At 37.1% G+C, this 14,848-nt stretch overlaps 1 protein-coding gene across 9 annotated transcripts in view; it reads left to right on the top strand.

The window, feature by feature from the left end:
- The window catches only part of PLEKHA5 (pleckstrin homology domain containing A5), a 242,744-nt gene that overhangs the window by 112,881 nt on the left and 115,015 nt on the right, over positions 1–14,848 (top strand). Inside the window, exon 5 of one of the 9 annotated variants that reach the window (XR_009543575.1) lies at positions 12,529–12,544. The exons of 7 other annotated variants lie outside the window; for them this stretch is intronic. The gene's annotated coding sequence lies outside the window, so the exon portion shown is untranslated. Of the gene's footprint in view, positions 1–12,528; positions 12,558–14,848 lie in introns of those variants that run through there. One more of the 9 variants, XM_060166772.1, reaches the window with a different exon arrangement.

Below are 14,848 nucleotides of genomic sequence, written 5' to 3'. Positions count from 1 at the left end.
ATAAAAACATGTATGAGTTATAAACAATATAGAAGCTATAACAGAATCTAGACATTGTTATGTGCTGTCTAGCATGCAGAGACAGACGGCCAAGGTAATGTGGACTCTGACATGTTAACAGCTGAGATTTTAGCCATGTATGTGCATGTGCGTGTGTGGGTTGCGTATAAGTAGTTTGGATCCACCCCACCCTACTTCAAGTTACATTTGAAATTTCCAAAAGCATTTTTGTATTTGAAACCATAAATTCATATCCTGAAAAATGTCCTAGTAAGCCATATACAAGACCCAACCCTATTCCCTGAGATCCCTTTAAAAAATCTATTTAGCAGTTTGTAAAATCACAAATTATTTAGCAAATGTAGAGAAATCTGTTCTAAGCAATTGCTACTAGAGAGCCATGTTATAGCTCAAATAAGTGCTGGGTTTTGGTTTTCTGACTGAGTTTGTATCTCCAAAGGTAAAGGGATAGTTTAACAATTAGTCCCCAACTTATAGATAAGGTGTATTAGAAAAAACTGCATAATAATGAGTTTGATATGAACTAGATTTATTTATATTGGGTTTTTTTTCTAGGAAACTTAAAACAAAAGGTAAGACAATATGATTAGTAAAATAAAAATAGATAAGTTCAAAACTAAAGACCATCACTAAGTGCAAACTTGCAAAAAGTAGAAGTCAATAGAGTTACTATAATTGAACTCCACTTTTAGCTGTTTTTCCCAATGTAAAATGGAAATGTAAGTTACCATGCTGTTAGAAAGAAGATGCGTATCAGTTCATCCACAAGACATTTTTTTCCTTGAATAGAATTTCTCATGTGAGTTTTTATTTGGAAACACTTAATGGTATAATAGACACTCTACAAAAATTTTGCAGCAAAACGGGCAGACTTCCTACAGCTTTTCATTACAGCTGCCTTTGAAAAAAGCTAAGGGAATGACATTGGCCGTATCTTAATGTAGGTGATTCTTAGAGGGTCTAAGCAAAAATGGCAGAGCCTAGACTGCTTAAGGGATTCACCGTCCGAAAGGCTGTGGTCCAGGGACCACTGCTAGAACAGGGAGGGGAGACGGGAGGCCAAGTCATATTTGCCTGCAGATGTGAATCTTGTCTCTCCCGCCGATTGTCTGCCTGCTACCGTTACCTCTTACTGTGCCAACCATAACCTTGGGTTTTTATAAGTGTTTCTAATCCCTCTTCCCTTTTCTCTCCTCTCCAGAAAGTGTCCTCTGGACTTCATTTCCAAATATTATTATATGTAACTACCGATGGGATTATTTTGATCGTGTCTTTAAGTCATAGCAGTGAAACTGTCTTACAACAATATTGTCTACATTAAGTAAACGCAGTTGTCAATATTTGACTTTTTGACTTATAAGCATGGCAGTGCCATATGATTCAACTCTGTGTTGTAATTATGATTTTCAAACTTATTCTGATCAATAAATATAGTAGTAAAAGGCTTGTGATAATGAAAGGTAGGCTTGGTTTCTTTCAGAAAGAACCCCTTCATCTTTAATATGGTGATTGCTGGTTTAAAAAGTGACCAAGGACCGCAGTTTTGTGTGGTCTTCCATGAATATTGCTTCCTTCAGCCGTAGTATGTCAAGTTTAAAGTATAACATATACTACAGTACACGTCTTGTGTGTGTAACTTGATAAAGTATCACAAAGTAAACATGCTTGTGTACCACTTCTCAAACCAAGAAATAGACCATTACTAGCACCCTAAAAGACCACTTCATGTCTCCACCCAACTACCCACTCTCTTTGCCCCAAAAGTACCTCTATTTTAACTTCTAACACTTAACAGTATATTGCTGAAAATAAGGGATAATGTAGTAGAATACAGTGTAGTGTAGTATCTAGCTTGTTTCACTCATTATTCTTCAAGATTCACCCATGTTGTATGTAGCAGGAGTTTCTTCATTTTCATTGATGCCTAGTGTTCCATTGTATAAATATGCCACTATTCATTTTATCCACCCTCCTATAGAGTGACATTTGGGTTATTTCCAGTTTGTAACTATTATAGATAATATTGCTATTAGCATTTTTGAGTGTCTTTTTGGTGGTCTCATTTATACCTTTTTTGGAATGAATTCTCAAGAGGAGAATTGCTGGATCACAGGATATATGTGGATTTAACTTTAGAAAATACTGTCAAACAGTGTTTGGAGTAGTTGTACAACTTAGGCTTGCAAAAACATTGTGAGAAAGTTATGATTGGCCCACATCCTCACCAAAACAATATTGCCAGTCATCTTTTTATAGATTGTTATTCTACTTTGGCCCTTTGCATTACCATATAAATTATTGAATTGGTTTTAATTTTCACAAGAAATCTTGCTGGAACTTTGATTGCAATTGCACTGAATCTGCAGATCAATTTGGAGAGAACTGACATCTTCACAATATTGACTTTTCGTGATATACCATGAGATATTCCTTCATTTCTTAAGAACTTCTAAAACTTCACTCAGTATTCTACAGTTTTCTATGTAGAGGTCTTGCACAACTTTTGATATGCTGGTACTTTATAATATACATGGAATGACATACATGTGCTTTAGAAATGGGACAAGCAGGTTGAATTCCTAATTATAATTATAATAGTTGTAAGCTCTAAGCCAATAGTCTATTTTTTATGGCATTCCACCCTATGTCAAAAAGAGGTGGGATGTGTGTGGGTTTTCCAATCTTTTATGCAGCAGATATACTACCATGTGCTTCATAGACATTACTGTGTGTCAGGCACTGTGCTAAACACTGGGGAGATGGTGATAAACGAGAGAATAAGGTACTCGGAATGCAGTTTACTACCGGAAAAGGTAAGAAAGCTTGACTAAAGTGGTAGATAGGCCAGAATTGCAGAGTATATTTGGGCACCAAGGAGTTAAGAGGCTAGGCAAGTATGGGGTGATATGTAGGGTATGTGAAGAGGTTGGCATAAGGTCTAGCACATTAATACTTGGTAAATTTTAATTGTGCTGGTTGCAGCTGTTGTTACTACCATACCTATTTTGGGAAAAGATGGGGACAGAAGTCAGAGTCTTGGAGAAATACCTGTGTTTAAGGGATCTGAATAAAAATACGGCACATGAAGAAAGTCAGAAAATTAATCCAGAGAGCCTGGGTCAGAATTTGGGGGAATTCGGTATTGTGGAAGCCAAGGATGTAAAGATTTCCAATTGTCAAAAGATGCATGGACATCAAAGGGATGAGAAAGAAGCAGAGACCATTGATGTAGCAATTATGAGAATATTGATTGACCTTTGAGAAAGCAGTTTTAAGTGGCATGATTGGTAGGGACTCTCTAGAGAAGTTAGGCAGAAGGAGAAAGATGGAAGAAGCAAGGGAAGAATGCTTTTACATTTGAGAAAACTTAGTAATATTTGCAACCTTTAGGAAAAATTGAATGGATTACATTAATTTGCCTATTGCTGTGAAACAAAATCATCCCAAAGTGTGGTGTTTAAAACAGCAGTAAACATTTCTGCGGATCAAGAATTTGTCGTATGATTGAAATGAATTATTTTTGCCTAACCTCCAGCTCTTGACCTTCTTTGTAAATTAAAAAGTTGGGGACACCAGAGTTGGTTTTTTTTTTTAATAATACCAACTCTTTAACCTAGTTGTCAAGGACACTACAGAATGAGGAATAAATATGTTTAGTTCTCATTTGGGAAAGGAACCTTACTTTCATTAGACCCAACAAGAACAGGAGATAGCAACATATTCTTCTGTATTAAAAATTCATGATCTTAGCAGCAGTATCCAAAAATGCTGTAGAACAGAAATGTTTCCCCATAAAATAAATTATTTTCTCTGTAAAAAATATGTCAAAAGTTGTATGTATGATTGACTTTGCTCCAGTGGCAGGGAGGAGGGGATTTCAATAATAGGTATATCTGAAGCAGAAGGTAACACATGTTGCCTGGATTGGGAGGGTAGGGTTAGATGGGTTTCACTTCTCACTCTCTGCCTAAATGAGCTTTTGAATCATCAAATCATGTGTATATATTTCATTTATTTATTTCTGTGTGTCAACAGATTATTCTAGGCATTGGGATCATTGGCCTATTTTGTTCTATTTTCTTCTATATGTCATTGTATATTTTAAAAAAACTCAATATTGTTCATTTTAAATAAAAGACGCACTATGTATGTAGTGAGATATAGTATAAAATACTTAAAAATGTAATTATATTTCCAAACTTGAAATGCAGTCAAACCTCTTAATAACAAATCTGTTGATTATACTTCTATTTTTAATCCCCTAGGGCTGTAGATATATTTTTTTTAAGTTTTGGGGGGTTTTTTTGGTTGGTTGTTTGGTGTGTGTGTGTGTGTATACGCTTTGTTTTGTTTTTAGAAACAACTGCAAAAGATTTGTGATTCACTTGGATATGTACTGCTGTGGATTACCTCTGTTTCTTGCTTTTTAAATTTCCTACCATGAATTGGCAATCATAATTGAAATAGAAAGACTAACTTACTATATGATGAGTGCTTATAGGTAACCTACTCTTATTTTAAAAGCATACTAATGTAACATTTCACATATCCCTGTATTTTAAAAATACAGTTAAATTGTTTTTAATTTTAGGCTTCAGTTGAATTTTTTTCCCTATGGATTTTTTTCAGAAGGAAAGATGATCTTCAACCTAATGAATGGCCTGAATTTCTGGTATCATTCAGGGAAAGCTGTCTCTATAAGATCTTAAATAATTGGTTTAGGTGGATCTGGAAGTGTTGTGTGGGGGGGGTCATTTAAAAAATGGGAACAATAGAAGCACCTTTCTTTCTGGTTGTGTCAAACACTATAGAGTAACAGTTAGTACATACAGTTGCCAAAGATTTTTTTTTTCCTCAAAAAACAAATTCACACAAAGAGAAAGTCAAAAACATCTTCAATAGATGTTTTTTAAAAACCAGTGGTTGAATGCATCCATCACATTGACTCGTTGAATACAGTTATAATTCCTAAAGAAAATAGAGAAGTTAATTTCCTTTGAATTGTAATTAGCCGTATCTCCAGGTAAAATGCCCAATACCGCTTGAGAAAAATGACCAGTTAACCGACTTGGAATCTGCATCATTAAGTTCTACTGAGGTATGGAAATGGAACGTAGATGTTTGCCAAAGCTCTGATAGTGGACAGGCCATGCCATTTATGTGGCTTGTATTTTAAACAATACAACTCTCAATCTTTAATAAAGCTAGAATGTGCTCAGAATTTATAATGAACTTGTTCAAAGCTCTGTAGTGCACTGTTTTCGTGAATGTACCTTAATTTCTTTAATTATTTCTCCATAAGAGATTGTGACATTTGGGACTGATTTCATTTTATGTGCTGCTTTTTAGAGAAATAAAGCCAAAGACTCAAGTAGTTAGTTATTGGTTCTGTTTTTGCTGACCTAGATGAAATGATGAGATTGGTTCTGTTTTTGCTGACCTAGATGAAATGATTGATTTATAATGTGTTCTCTAGTAAATTATGTAAATCTGAACAAAAAATAATTCATTAAAAATGTCTTTATCCCACAATAAGAAAACAAATAATCCAATTAAAATATGAACAAAAAAAGATCTGAGTAGACACCTTGCCAAAGAAAATATACAGATGGCCAAAAAGTATATGAAAAGATGCTCAACACATTTGTCATTGGGGAATTGCAAATTAAATAATAGTGAGATAACACTACACACCTATTAGAATGGCTAAAATACAAAAAAACTGACAATACCATTTGCTGGCAATGTTGTCGAGCAATAGGAACTCTCATTCATTGCTGGTGGGAATGCAGAATTGGAAGACAGTTTGGTAGTCTCTTATAAAGCTAAACATAGTCTTACCATATGATTCTGCAGTCATGCTTCTTGGTATATACCCAAATTAGTTGAAAATTTATGTCCACACAGAAACTTGCACATGAATATTTATAGCAGCTTTATTCATAGTTGCCGAAACTGGAAGCAGCCAAGATGATAATCCTTTAATAGGTGAATGTATAAACAAACTGGTACATCCATATATAACGGAATATTATCCAGCAGTAAGAAAAAGTGGACAAGCCACAGAAAGACACAGATGAATGTTAAATGCATATTGCTAAGTGAAAGAAGCCAGTCTAAAAACTCTACTAACTGTATGATTTGCACAGACATTCTGGAAAAGGCAAAACTATGGAGTCAGTAAAATGATTAGGGGTTTGAGGGAAAGGAGGGACCAGTTGAATACTTGAAGCACAGGGAATTTTTAGGGTGGCGAAATTATTCTGTGTGATGCTTTCATTGTGGTTATCTGACAAAACCCATTGAACTTTACACACAAAGAATGAATCCAGACTATATGCAAATTCTAAAAATCATTTAGGAGGTCAAGGGATCCCAGGATAGGATGCAGACTGTGACAAAAGAAGCTAACTGTTACAAATACATGACACAACCTTATGGGACAGAGTGGGGCAGAAAGGTGCTGACCAAAGCGACTATGGAAATGAATGGCGTCTCTTAAGACTAAAGACAAAAGACTGTACATAAACACTCTATTCTCTAAGGTCAGGAAAAACAAGGGAACTCTGAGAAAGTGTCACAGCCAAGAAAACGCCTAACGACATGATGACTAGATATAACATGATGACTAGATGTAACATGGTAACATGACTAGTTAACATGGTTAACTGTCCAACCCTCTTTCAGATTATAGGGTACAAACATCCTCAAACAAAGATGCATTTTTAAATTTTTCCAGAGTTACAGTTGATTTGGATTTAGGCATGTCTGAGTTCATTTCGTAATTAGTGCCGAATTGGTGCGTAACAATTTATCTATTATGTACACCAAACATGTCTGTACTTTATAAAAATCTTGATAGAAGTATCTTTGGAAAATGTAAGCAGTGCCTAATTTAATGATTTGTTCGTTCTCAGCTGTAGGAATTACAGAGTGCAATTGTGTGTGTGCACCCCTTACACACAACACCCCCTCTTGCTAATAAGCACACTCAATAGTTGCTGAATGAAATAGTGAATAAGTGAAGAGCTGGTTCAAGCACTAGAAACTTTCATTTATTCACAACCCGCCTCTTCCCATGAAAAATTTGAAATGGCCTGTAACAAAAGACAATAAATTAATAATATATAAAGAAGGGAGGTGAAAAATCAGTGCCAGAGAAAATACATGTTTGAGTCAGACCCAGAAGTGTACGTAAATATTTTTTGAAATAGAAGCACATCAGGTTTTCTTTCAGCTACTCTTTAATTCTGGGATGACATGCCTGAGAGCGAGGCGGATACTGTAAACACGTGCAGTTGGGTCAGGCATGATGCCATCGGGGCGGGGAGGCTCTGCCCTCCCTGCCAGCAGAGTTCACATCTCCCGACACCATGCTTGGGGACATAGCTGCCAGTTTGCTTTGGTCCAAATTTTTGCCCAGTGCACCAGCTCACACAATCCCAGAGATGTTACTAGATAAACATTTGTTTTACTTGGGTGGGAAGCACACTAGATGTGAGGGGAATTTTTTGTTGTTATTTCCTTCAATTATTGTGCACATCAAATCTATGACTTTATCCAGATAGCTTTGCAGTTAGTTAGTCCTGGCCTAATTTTGATTCCTGCCCCCGAATGTTACTGAGGGCCTCCTCCCCGCAGCCTCTGGGTTCTAGGGGTAGAGGTGTGCTCTGCTGTTGTCTCTGGGATTTTATTCCCTGCTGTGGATGCACACACTGTGCTTCTGATATCCGAGCATACACAGGTTATGAAAATGGTATCACAGCTGCCTCCTGGTGGACGGTGGTCGTAAAGTGCCATGAGATGTGAGAAGCCTCCCACTTTCAGAGCTGTTACATGTTTTTAAAAACAGGCTTCTTGGAATAAATGAATAGGGTACTCTAAGCATGTTTGTATAGTTCTTATTGTGAGATGGTAGCTATACTAGTACTTTTGAACACCAGCAACTCATCTGGGAAATCTGGGACTTTCAATCTATAGCCATAGTTGTTTGTTTTGTTAGAATAAATAGTTGCTTTTGGGCTTCCCTGGTGGCACAGTGGTTGAGAGTCCGCCTGCCGATGCAGGGGACGCGGGTTCGTGCCCTGGTCCGGGAAGACCCCATGTGCCGCAGAGCGGCTGGGCCCGTGACCCATGGCCAAAAAAAAAAAGTTGCTTTTTTTTTTTTTTAACATAAGGTTTCATTTGGCATTTCTCAAAGCATGGTATGCATGTCACTGGTAGTATATTAAATGATTTTTAGGTACGTTGTGAGCTGAGATAAGCCAACTTGGGCATTTGCCTCTGTTAATTCAACACTGGCAAGTACCTGTAGCCTCTGACAGTTACAGGTAGACGTGACCCCTGTATACCATCAACTTGTGAAATATGTATGTTTTGTATTTTTAGAATCTGTCAGCATTGTAGTTCCTCTCTTGCAGCCACAGTGGGACAGCAGTTGTAGGGCAGTAAAGGATGGACACCCATAAGTAGGGTTTTTGCCATCTCTTAACTCCCTCTGTGAAGTGCGAGGCAGTACCAGCTATTGCCTGTGCTGCTGATCCCAGTCTACGTCCCTAAGGGCGAGGATCTCAGTATCTAAATATTTCATGGCCCAGGACTGCTGCTGTTGCTCGGCCTGGAGGAGAGATGATAGCAGCTGACAGGGGGGTCCCTGCTGCCTCAGCCATAGCCCAGCCACCTCCTGTTCCTGTCCACAGGGCAGAAATTCCGGACCCGTGCAAAACTTGCTTACCACATCGAAAACATCTGCAAACAAGGAAACTTTATAGACAAAGATGGAATTTTAATTCCAGAGTGTGTGGAGTTTTAACACAGAATTGCAAATGTTGCTTGTTCTTTTCCCTTGTTATGTTGTATTGTACGGCCTGCCTTCTTGGAAGGACCAATCTGATCCTTGTAGAACATTTCCATTAAAACAACAGCGGTAGCAAACAATCTGTTTATCCCATCTTTCTCTTGAGAAGCAAAAACAGACTTACAAAGTGATTTCAGAGGGTCCTAAACCACCAAGAAATCTCCCTGGGGCTCTCCACAACAGTAAATAATTAGGTTCTATTTCGTTTGTAATTTAGATGAGAATGCTTTTTAACTTAGCTTTTTCCTGAATGAGCTGGGTGGGCAATACCATTTGTGTTGTGGGAATTAATCTGAAATTCAGTATAATAGACTCACATTTTAAACCTTAGAATGCTGGATGTAATGGAGAAGATCCCAGATTATATCCAATCAGAGGAAGAGTTGTAGAATGCTATGCTGTATTAAAGCAAGTTGAAATATTAATACTTCTGATCAGGATTGACTAAATCCCAATGCACATCTTCCTTCACATCTTTACATATTTCATATTACAGCTACATTAGATATTTTTTAATTCCTGTAAAATTCATATAGCATAAAATTAGCCATCTTAAGGTGTAAGATTCAGTGGCACTCAGTATATTCACAGTGGTAGGCACCGATCACCTCTAGCTAGTTTCAAAATAATTTCATCACCCCGAAAGGAAACCCTGTGCCCATTAAGCAGTTGGCTCCCAATTTCCCCCTCCCCCCCAGCCCCTGGCAATCATTAATCAACTTTCTGTCTCTATGGATTTACCTTATCTGAGTATTTCTTATAAATGGAATCATACAATATGTGATGTTTTGTGTCTGCCTTATTTCACTTAACATAATCGTTTTGAGGTTCAACCAGGTTGTAGCGTCTATCGATACTTCATTCTTTTTATGGCTGAATAATATTCCATCGTGCGTATATGCTGCATTTTCTTTGCTCATTCACCCGTTGATGGACATTTGGGTTGTTTCCACCTTTTGGCTTTTGTGAACTGTGGCTAGGAATATTTGTGTACAGGTGTTTGTTTGAGTACCTGTTTTCGGTTCTTTGGGTTATATACCTAGGAGTTGAGTTGCTAAGTTGTCTGGTAATTCTACGTTTAACTTTTTGAGGAACCACTGAACTGTTTTCCATAGCAGCTGCACTTCTACATTCCTGACAGTACTACGTATTTATGCTGGGATCTCGAACTGACTCTGGGGCTTCCAGATGAAATTCTGAAAAATCGAGATGTGTTTTTTTTGGTCAGATAACACCAGTATATATTTTTTTGGAAAATTTTCAAAGGAAGCCTATGAAAGTGATCCATTCCTAAAGTTTGTATTTTAGTATCCATAATTTGTTATGCCGTTGATCTTCAGGCATCTGAACAAAACTTTTAAGAACAGTGTTTAAAAACTGAATTTACTCTGTTATTTAAATTAATATATCTAGTCCTTTCTTATTTTGTCTTCTATATCTAATATGTAAATAACACTTTTGAAATATTTAGCTGATCTAGCAACCAGAGAGTAATGGACACACAGATTGCTTAGAGTAGGAAAAAGTTTCTGACTAGTAATTTTCAAATCAAGTGTTTGATTTGATTGACAGTAATTTTACTGCATAAGGAAGTGGGTTCTATCCTTCCAGTTTCCAGTTGGGTACATCTTTTCTTTAGTTTTCTGTTGGCAGCTTAATCTTCCTTTTGTTGGTCGTTGCTAATGTTTTCCAGTCACTTAATGCACTGAACTGGTTTCTCCATGCTGAATTACATTTTGATTGGTTTAAACATGGTTTATTACTTTGTCACAGAATGTGATGGACCCCTTTTGGTGCCTAGCAAACTGCTGTTGACACATCCCTCCAACTTTCTTGCTGTTGGAAAGAGTCCAGACTTTGTTCTAGTGGTTGTTTCCTCCGTGTGTTCTGGGAAGGTGAGCCTCCTAAGCCCCAGGGTATAGATCATAATTATTTTTAGGGAGTTAGTCCTATGCCTTATGCCATAGGTAATTGGTTTAAGCTGAAGAACTGTGAAGGCTTTCTTCATTTTCTTAAAAAAAAGAAACGTAAGACAGGAATTCGTTCCCTTCTTTACCATAAGAACATGATACTTGGAGCTGCAGGGGCAACAGTGGAACTGTGAGAGAAAAGTAAGGGATTCACAGAGGAGCCCCGCCCAAGCGCCCTGACATTACTGAGCTTCTGAGTTAGTCAACCCAGAGACTGCCCTGCCTCTTCTTGCCATTTGAGATGCTAAATTCTTCATTGTCTGAGACACTTTTTAATTGATCATTCTGTTACTGAAAGCATCCTAACTCATACCAGAAGATAGATAGAAAATGTTTTGTTAAAATGTGAAAAAAACAATATACTTCATAATTCCCACATGTAAAATTCAGGAAACTTTATAGGTTAAAAAAAATTTTTTTTATAGGTAAAAATTCAGGACATTTTATAGGCTGAGACATTTTCTTTAAACGCCTTTCATTTACCATTGAGGTAACTATTATCCTCCATCATATAAATTATAAATAAAGATGGGTTTTACCTAAGGGAAGAAACAAGTAGGACTAGTTTTGTTCACACATACATATCAGCTCCTCAGCCTGTTTGTGCCTGAAAGTAGTTTTGTGGCCTAGAATGTAATGCCCAGACTAAACTTGCTGAATCAGAATCTCCTGAGGTTTGGTTTGTTGGTACTGTGTATTTTAAGCCAGTTCTCCCATGATTCTGAGGCAACCAGTATTTGAGTTTAGGAATCACTGACCTAGGATAAATGTCTAAATTTCTCAGTGCTTTAGAACTCTAAATACTGCTGCCCTTTTTTGCTGGTAATAAAAAAGTATTTGAATTTCACATTTCAGAAGCTAAATTGATACCGAGACATTGACTGTCAAAGATATGAAATACATGTGAAAGTACCATTCTTGAATTTGTCCTTTGTTCTCTCTGCACTGTTTATTTAGCGGCTTTGTTTAGACATGGCAAATATTGTATAATTTGAGGAAAGCGGGTTTTTTTTGTTTTATTTCTTTCCTGTTCTGTTTTGTATACCTTGTAAACCACTTTACTTTTTCCTAAATACATTGTCTTAACTCAGGACTCTTTTGTTATGGAAATCGAACTCAAATTTTTAGGCATAAAGAGGAATTAGATGGTTTATATACTCAAAGTCTGTAGAAGGAATGGGTGCAACTCTGGGGAGTGGCAGTAGGGTTTGGAAGTAGTAACCCTTAACTCTGCAGGAGTTTTGCTGCTTCTCACTGGTGTTTGGCCTTATTATCTCAGATTCCACCCATCCTCTGTGGGTTTATGCGCAAAGGCCATTTACATTTGTCTCCGCATTTTTGATCCACATGTCTTTCAGAATAGTAATTGTTATTGCTTAATGAGCTCTAATTATGTGTCAAATACTGTTATAGGGGCTTTAATGTTTGTATTCATCTAATCCTTATAACAATCCTATGAGGATGGTGCTGCTGTTACATCCGTTTTAGAGGTGAAGAGCTGAGGCACAGAAGAGGTACAGTAGTTTTCCTAAGGCCTCACCTAAGCTTCTGACCTAGGCAGTCTGGTTCCAGAATCCATTTATGCTATAGCATCTCATACTGTTACTTGTTTTTTTATTTATGTAGTTATTTACCCACAACTAGTTTGGACATTTCATTTCTTTTTCTTTCTTTTTTTAGTTCTCCCACAGGAGCCAAAGCAAATGCTTCTTCTGCAGAAGAAGCAATATCTTCAATAAATGTTCGTTGAATGAATTTTAAAAATCTGTTAATAGTAGCCAAGGAAATTAAATCTCAACCCAGGTTTGTTTAATTTTTCTTTTCAACACTGGACAGCAGTATGTGTAACATTTCTAATAAACTTCTAATGTAAGGTATTTTCACTTAAAAGCAGAAAAAACTTGTAGGCCAAGGAATTTGTGCAAATGAGGTGTAAAAACAAAGAAATTACTCCTCCAGTGCCAGAAATGTGAGTGTAGAAGTGTAGTACATTAAAACCTGTTTTGTTTTGTAAAGGAGAATACTCATACCTCGAACTTGGCCTTGGCAGGCAGACGGTCTTGAAGTTGTTGCCACAAAACCACCCGATTGTGTCTGTTATATAATGTCATGAAGAGAAAGGGATGACTTATGAGGACCTTTCGTGCAGTCATTTGTAGATATAAATGTCTCTTTGGTCCCGAGGCTATGTCTCAATTATGGGTCTCCATAACATACTACATCCTGTTCTGCGGTAGTAAAACCTTTAAAAAACATGCATGTTCTCTTGCCTCCTTTCAAAAGAGTAAGAAGTACTTCTATTGACTAAATGAAGCCGACACACAAAGCACCATTATAATAAGTTTCTCTGAGGCCTGTTTTTTGATGATAATGAAACCAGTGACACTGTCATATGTTTGATTCTATTCCCGCATCAAAAATAGGCCATGTATCTTCCAGGCAGACGGTATAAGTATAGAATCTATTTAGTACTTGAATAATAGATGTTTTGTTGGTAAATCAGGCTCTGTAGAAAACCAGTTAGATTTTATAATTTCTTTCAGAATGAAAATCAGTCTGTATACAGGTAGGGTGTAAGTCACAAACTATTGTTCAAAAATGTATATTCATCCAGAGTTGAAGTTAGGACCTAGTCAAGGAAATTAGGTGTAAATTTGTATCTGTTTTCCTTGGTTGTTGATATATTATTTCATATTCATCAATGTGTTCTGGAGTCTGAATTTCTTTATTATGTTAGAATTTAAGATTATCTTTTATTATTTCCAAATCTAATTTTTTATTAGTTACCATTGGACGTTAAAGTACAAAATTAGCAAAGTTTTCAGACGTTACTTGTGCACATACACTTTTACCTGGAATTTTTCTAGAATTGAAATGGTTGCAGTTAAAATATAGGTAAAGATGCCAGAGCCTATCAAAAAATTGACTACTCAGAATCCATTTCTTTCCCTATCAAGTGAAAAGCACCCAGAGATAGTTTGGGAGTTTAGATATTCAAAGGAGGTATAAACATAACCAGACATTTCACCTGTAGCTCCGAAGTTGAGATGTCATTTGCTAGTCGTGAAAGGGAAGAAAGATGATCGGTTTTAATGCCCACATCATTGCTGCCTTTTAGATTTTATCTCTTACTTTGGTTTGTATTTGGTTTTATAGATGTGTAAGCTTATTAGAGTTAGTCCACTTTCTGTGAGTATATATGTTCTATTTATTTTTCAGACTAGTTGACAAACATCTTTACTGACAGATCCTTTGAGATATAGGTGTGTATGACTGCACATTTTGTTGGTCATGCTAACTGTTTGTGATATGTATTACTGCAGCTACCTGAGTGAGGGAAATTGGGGGAAATCTCTCCAAGGAGGTGACATTTGAGCTGGACCAAAGGTGTAAATTGGTGAGATACACAAATTATGACAGAGTTCGCAAGGAGGAAGTCATGGCTAGCAATCTCACACAAGAAGTGGAAAGAATTTTAAAAGGATTGGAAGAAGGCTTCCCTGGTGACTCAGTGGTTGAGAGTCCGCCTGCTGATGCAGGGGACACGGGTTCGTGCCCCGGTCCGGGAAGATCCCACATGCCGCGGAGCGGCTGAGCCCGTGAGCCATGGCCGTTAAGTCTGCGCGTCCGGAGCCTGTGCTTCGCAACGGGAGAGGCCACAACAGTGAGAGGCCCGCGTACCACAAAAAAAAAAAAAAAAAAAAAAAGGATTGGAAGAAATAAATTAAAGGGATTATATGATGGCCGAGTCAGTATCTTATTAAACTGGCCTTTAAGGGCCAGCTTGGTCATCAATGACCTGAGAACTGGATATTTTCAAATTAGAAGGTTCCTTGTCCTGTTAGTAAGCAAGTATATTTAGTAGCTACCACTCCCTGGGGAAGAAGACTCTAGTGGTATGAAGAACTTTTTCATTATAATTGGTTCCTTCCTAAACAGGTGTTTGTGGATTAATCTGATTCTTAAATCATTCAGCTCTTCCAATTACTTTTTCCAAGGG

Source organism: Lagenorhynchus albirostris, chromosome 11 (genome assembly GCF_949774975.1).
Source record: "Lagenorhynchus albirostris chromosome 11, mLagAlb1.1, whole genome shotgun sequence".
Classification (NCBI taxonomy): Eukaryota; Metazoa; Chordata; class Mammalia; order Artiodactyla; family Delphinidae; genus Lagenorhynchus; species Lagenorhynchus albirostris.
The sequence above is the reverse complement of the archived record's forward strand: the minus strand, read 5'-3'. Positions and strand labels throughout refer to the sequence as shown.